Here is a 6,833-nt window from a genome sequence, read left to right as displayed (position 1 = left end):
AACCGTTGTTTGGCTATGTTACCGTTTGCTCAGCCCCTCTTATAGTGTTGTTAGTTGCAGGTGAAGATTGGAGTTTATTCCATGTTGGAACATGGATATGTTGGGATATCACAATATCTCTTATTTAATTAATGCATCTATATACTTGGTAAAGGGTGGAAGGCTCGGCCTTATTCCTGGTGTTTTGTTGCACTCTTGACGCCCTAGTTTCCGTCATATCGGTGTTATGTTCCCGGATTTTGCGTTCCTTACGCGGTTGGGTTATAATGGGAACCCCTTGACAGTTCGCCTTGAATAAAACTCCTCCAGCAATGCCCAACCTTGGTTTTACCATTCGCCACCTAGCCTTTTCTTTTCCCTTGGGAGTCGCGCTCCCGAGGGTCATCATTATTTTAACCCCCCCGGGCCAGTGCTCCTCTGAGTGTTGGTCCGAACTGGGCAGCCTGCGGGGCCACCTCGGGGCAACTTGAGGGTTGGTTTTACTCGTAGCTTGACCTACCTGAGTGTGCCCTGAGAACGAGATATGTGCAGCTCCTATCGGGATTTGTCGACACATTCGGGCGGTGTTGCTGGACTTGTTTTACCATTGTCGAGGATGTCTTATAACCGGGATTCCGAATCTGATCGGGTCTTCCCGCTAGAAGGAATATCCTTCGTTGACCGTGAGAGCTTGTGATGGGCTAAGTTGGGACACCCCTGCAGGGATTTGAACTTTTGAAAGCCGTGCCCGCGGTTATGGGCAGATGGGAATTTGTTAATGTCCAGTTGTAGAAAACCTGAAGTTGATCTTAATTAAAATGCACCAACCGCGTGTGTTACCGTGATGGTCTCTTCTCGGCGGAGTCCGGGAAGTGAACACGGTGTTGGAGTTATGCTTGACGTAGGTTGTTCTAGGATCACTTCTTGATCATAGTTTCTCGACTGCGCTTTGCCTTCTCTTCTTGCTCTCATTTGCGTATGTTAGCCACCATATATGCTAGTCGCTTGCTGCAGCTCCACCTCATACCTTTTACCCTTCCTATAAGCTTAAATTGTCTTGATTGCGAGGGTGTAAGATTGCTGAGTCCCCGTGGCTCACAGATACTTCCAAAACTAGTTTGCAGGTGCCGTTGAAACGTGCAGGTGACGCAACCAAGCTCAAGGAGGAGCTCGTGGAAGATCTTGTCCTTTATGTTGTTTCGTTCTAGTTGATCAGTAGTGGAGCCCAGTCGGGATGATTCATCAGATTAATTGAAGCCACATGGAAAACCCATTTGTCCAAACCAAGCATGATTAAGAACTAGGAAATATAGCACTTGTATATGTTTCGCATGTATTAAGTGCAACCAAATTTGAGTTATTCCTCACATGCACAACAATACAAAATTCTACCCACGACAATTGGATATCGCATCGCAGAATTGAACCAAGCAGTTAACGAAACACCACAACAAATGAACCAAACACTAACTGAGCACCACATTGCACAATATAACATACTCCTAATAGAAGATCAGACAGTTAACCAAACAGTTAACTACAACCAATTGTAGCAATTTTATTTGTTTCTCATGTATTTACTACAGCCAAATTCAATTTATTCCTCACATGGTATACATTAACATAATGCACCCACAATTTTGTAAAGATAAATTCGATTTATTTCTCACATGGAAGACAATTCAAAATTGCAGCCTGAAGAATTGAACATCACATTTGCAGAATTGAACCAAACAGTTAACTGAATACGACAACTAATTAATAAAATAGTTAATAAGTGAGCACCACATTGCACGACATATAGAACATATACACTAGAGCAACAGATTGCATGGTAAAATTAGATAGCACAATTCACTAGAATTTGTGAAGGAAAGGAAGGAGCAGCACATGCAACGGGTAAACCGAGCATGCTTAACCGGCATAGCTAGCAAATGGAAAGGTCCTCCTTCAAGATCTGGGGGTTGGCTCGAATGGCAGCCATCGCGACCTCATCCGCGCGAGCGGCCGCGATTTGCTTCTCCGCTGCCAAATGCTCCTTGAGGTCCTGGCTATACTGCGTGCACCATGGCTTAGGCCAGCGCTTATTTGGTGGAGGGGTCGGTGATTTGGGTGGAAGGTGTCACGCTCGCGCTGGTGGTAGGGGCATGTGGGATGTGGAAGGAGGAGGAGGATGGGGTCGGGTGTGGATTACCTGCCTGGATAGGCGAGGGCGAGGAGCGTGAAGGAGGGTCGCCAGCGAGGAGGCGGCAGCGCTGCAAGCAAGGAGTGAAGGTTTCAACCTGGAAAGGAAGGCGGAAAGAGGGGAAATTTGGCTTTTGGTAAGGGGGAGGGGGCGAGGAGGTATATATTTCCGCGGAAGCTGAAATTTGGAATCACTTCAGCCAAAAAACTGGAGCGTGAAGTGTCATCACACACGGTCCCTTATTCAGAACTGTAATCGATATGTGAACATCACAAATGATTCAGATAGCTTAACCCGTGTGTGTTGAGTTTGAACGTCAAAAATTTTGGTTCGAATTTCACTGGTTACAATGGTCATCCACGTCATTGCAAAATTTGGGTACACAAAGGAGACTAACTTTGTGCGATCTACTTGATTTATAGCACTACACACCGATGATGCTCCAAGATATTTTGTGTTGCATCTCACACGGTTGGTGATAATAAACTGTGTGTGGTCTACTTGATTTATCGTCTTGATTATTTGAATTACGTAATGGGGTCATAGCTACAAAGGATGGTGTTTGAATTGTTAGAACTTTTATCTGCAGTGAACATGCAACTATAGGTGTATCGTCAAAAAAATTGGACTTATTCAGGGTTCGTTTGTATATTTTTATACATTAACTGGGTTTTCCGGGCATCTTATGCGCATAATTCAAATTTGAACAACATGCACATGCTCCAGTGCATATAAACTTATTGAAAAATCAAATATGTGTCCTTGGTTGCATGCTTAGGTCCCATGCAAGAAATGGGAATGAATTTCAAACACCCTACCACCGTCACTCGGCCGCAAACATTGAGATACCTAGTTTTTAAATTCTAGTAAATCCAAAACTCTTCTGAAATTCATGAAACTTGGCATGCTATCATGTAGCGGCATCAACATGCCGTGGTAAAATTTTTGTCCAATTTGGGGTAGGTTTGGGTATAAGTTTCTCATAAACTAGAGCTTCTCGCAACAAGCGTGATGGTTTGGGTAGGGAACGTGCCACCTTTGGGGACGAAACGATATCCGTTGCCTCTTATTGCTTTCAAAAATATTTGAGTGTTAACATAGAACAACAAGAGTGTTGTGTTCAATTTTGGAATTTTTCGGGGTTTGTTTGCACATTTTTATGCATTAACTGAGTTTTCAATGTATTTATGTGCATAATTCAAATTTGAACTACATGCACATGCTCCAGTGCATATAAATTGGTTGAAAAATCAAATATGTGTCCTTGGGTGCATGCTTAGGTCCCATGCAAGAAATGGGAATGAATTTCAAACACCAGGGCACTGTTGATTGCCGGCAAAACAATGAGATGCTTGGTTTTTAAATTCTAGTAAATCCAAAACTCGTCTGAAATTCATGAAACTTGGCATGCTATCATGGAGCGGCATCAACATGCCGTGGTACAAATTTTCTCCCATTTGGGGCAGGTTTGGGTATATGCTTCTCACAAACCGGAGCTTCTCACAACAAGCATGATGGTTTTCGGTAGGGAACGTCCCACCTTTGGGGACGAAAACGATATCGACTGCCTCTTATTGCTTTCAAATATTTTTCTCGTGTCAACATAGAACAACAGGAGTGTTGTCTGAATTTTTGTGTTTTTTGGGGTTTGTTTGGACATTTTTATGCATTAACTGAGTTTCCAATGCATTTATGTGCATAATTCAAATTTGAACTACATGCACATGCTCCAGTGCATATAAATTGGTTGAAAAATCAAATATGTGTCCTTGGATGCATGCTTAGCTCCCATGCAAGAAATGGGAATGAATTTCAAACACCAGGGCACCGTTGATTGCTGGCAAAACATTGAGATGCCTGGTTTTTAAGTTCTAGTAAATCCAAAACTCGTCTGAAATTCATGAAACTTGGCACGCTATCATGTAGCGGCATCAACATGTCGTGGTAAAATTTTTGTCCCATTTGGGGTAGGTTTGGGTATAAGCTTCTCATAAACTAGAGCTTCTCACAACAAGCGTGATGGTTTGGGTAGGGAACGTGCCACCTTTGGGGATGAAACGATATCCATTGCCTCTTATTGCTTTCAAAAAAATTTGAGTGCCAACATAGAACAACAAGAGTGTTGTGTTCAATTTTGTAAATTTTCAGGGTTCGTTTGGACATTTTATGCATTAACTGAGTTTTCAATGCATTTATGTGCATAATTCAAATTTGAACTACATGCACATGCTCCAGTGCATATAAATTGGTTGAAAAATCAAATATGTGTCCTTGGGTGCATTCTTAGGTCCCATGCAAGAAATGGTAATGAATTTCAAACACCAGGGCACCGTTGATTGCCGGCAAAACAATGAGATTCTTGGTTTTTAAATTCTAGTAAATCCAAAACTCGTCTAAAATTCATGAAACTTGGCATGCTATCATGGAGCGGCATCAACATGCCGTGGTACAAATTTTCTCCCATTTGGGGTAGGTTTGGGTATATGCTTCTCACAAACCGGAGCTTCTGACAACAAGCATGATGGTTTTCAGTAGGGAACGTCCCACCTTTGGGGACGAAACGATATCCATTGCCTCTTATTGCTTTCAAATATTTTTCTCGTGTCAGCATAGAACAACAGGAGTGTTGTCTGAATTTTTGTGTTTTTTGGGGTTTGTTTGGACATCTTTATGCATTAACTGAGTTTCCAATGCATTTATGTGCATAATTCAAATTTGAACTACATGCACATGCTCTAGTGCATATAAATTGGTTGATAAATCAAATATGTGTCCTTGGGTGCATGCTCAGCTCCCATGCAAGAAATGGGAATGAATTTCAAACACCAGGGCACCGTTGGTTGCTGGCAAAACATTGAGATGCCTGGTTTTTAATTTCTAGTAAATCCAAAACTCGTCCGAAATTCATGAAACTTGGCATGCTATCATGGAGCGGCATCAACATGTCGTGGTACAAATTTTGTCCCATTTGGGGCAGGTTTGGGTATATGCTTCTCACAAACCGGAGCTTCTCACAACAAGCATGATGGTTTTTGGTAGGGAACGTCCCACCTTTGGGGACGAAATGATATCGATTGCCTCTTATTGCTTTAATTTTTTTCTCATGTCAACATAGAACAACAAGAGTGTTGTGTGAATTTTTGTGATTTTTTCAGGGTTCGTTTGGACATTTTTATTCATTAATTGAGTTTTCAATGCATTTATGTGCATAATTCAAATTTGAACTACATGCAGATGCTCCAATGCATATAAATTAGTTGAAAAATCAAGTCTGTGTCTTGGGTGCATGCTTAGGTCCCATGCAAGAAATGGGAATGAATTTCAAACACCAGGGCACCGTTGGTTGCTGGCAAAACATTGAGATGCCTGGTTTTTAATTTCTAGTAAATCCAAAACTCGTATGAAATTCATGAAACTTGGCATGCTATCATGGAGCGGCATCAACATGCCTTGGTACAAATTTTGTCCCATTTGGGGCAGGTTTGGGTATATGCTTCTCACAAACTGGAGCCTCTCACAACAAGCATGATGGTTTTCGGTAGGGAACGTCCCACCTTTGGGGACAAAACAATATCCATTGCCTCTTATTGCTTTCAATTTTTTTTCTTGTGTCAACATAGAACAACATGAGTGTTGTGTGAATTTTTGTGATTTTTCGGGGTTCGTTTGGACATTTTTATGCATTAACTAAGTTTTCAATGCATTTATGTGCATAATTCAAATTTGAACTACATGCACATTCTCTAGTGCATATAAATTGGTTGAAAAATCAAATCTGTGTCCTTGGGTGCATGCTTAGGTCCCATGCAAGAAATTGGAATGAATTTCAAACACCAGGGCATTGTTGATTATCGGCGAAACATTGAGATGCCTGGTTTTTAAATTCTAGTAAATCCAAAACTCGTCTAAAATTCATGAAACTTGGCCTGCTATCATGGAGCGGGATCAACATGCCGTGGTACAAATTTTGTCCCATTTGGGGCAGGTTTGGGTATATGCTTCTCACAAACCGGAGCTTCTCACAACAAGCATGATGGTTTTCGGTAGGGAACGTCCCAACTTTGGGGACGAAAGGATAACCATTGCCTCTTATTGCTTTCAATTTTTTTTCTCGTGTCAACAAAGAACAACAGGAGTGTTGTGTGAATTTTTGTGATTTTTCGGGGTTCGTTTGGACATTTTTATGCATTATTCGAGTTTTCAATGCATTTATGTGCATAATTGAAATTTGAAGTACATGCACATGCTCCAGTGCATATAAATTGGTTGAAAAATCAAATATTTGTCCTTGGGTGCATGCTTAGGTCCCATGCAAGAAATGGGAATGAATTTCAAACACCAGGGCACCGTTGATTGCCGGCAAAACATTGAGATGCCTGGTTTTTAAATTCTAGTAAATCCAAAACTCGTCTGAAATTCATGGACTTGGCATGCTATCATGGAGCGGCATCAACATGCCGTGGTACAAATTTTGTCCCATTTGGGGTAGGTTTGGGTATATGCTTCTCACAAATTGGAGCTTCTCACAACAAGCATGATGGTTTTCGGTAGGGAACATCCCACCTTTGGGGACGAAACGATATCCATTGCCTCTTATTGTTTTCAAATATTTTCTCGTGTCAACATAGGACAACAGGAGTGTTGTGTGAATTTTGTGATTTTTCGGGGT

The sequence above is a fragment of the Triticum aestivum genome, chromosome 4A, assembly GCF_018294505.1.
Source record: "Triticum aestivum cultivar Chinese Spring chromosome 4A, IWGSC CS RefSeq v2.1, whole genome shotgun sequence".
NCBI classification, from domain to species: Eukaryota; Viridiplantae; Streptophyta; class Magnoliopsida; order Poales; family Poaceae; genus Triticum; species Triticum aestivum.
Note: the sequence above shows the minus strand (reverse complement) of the source record.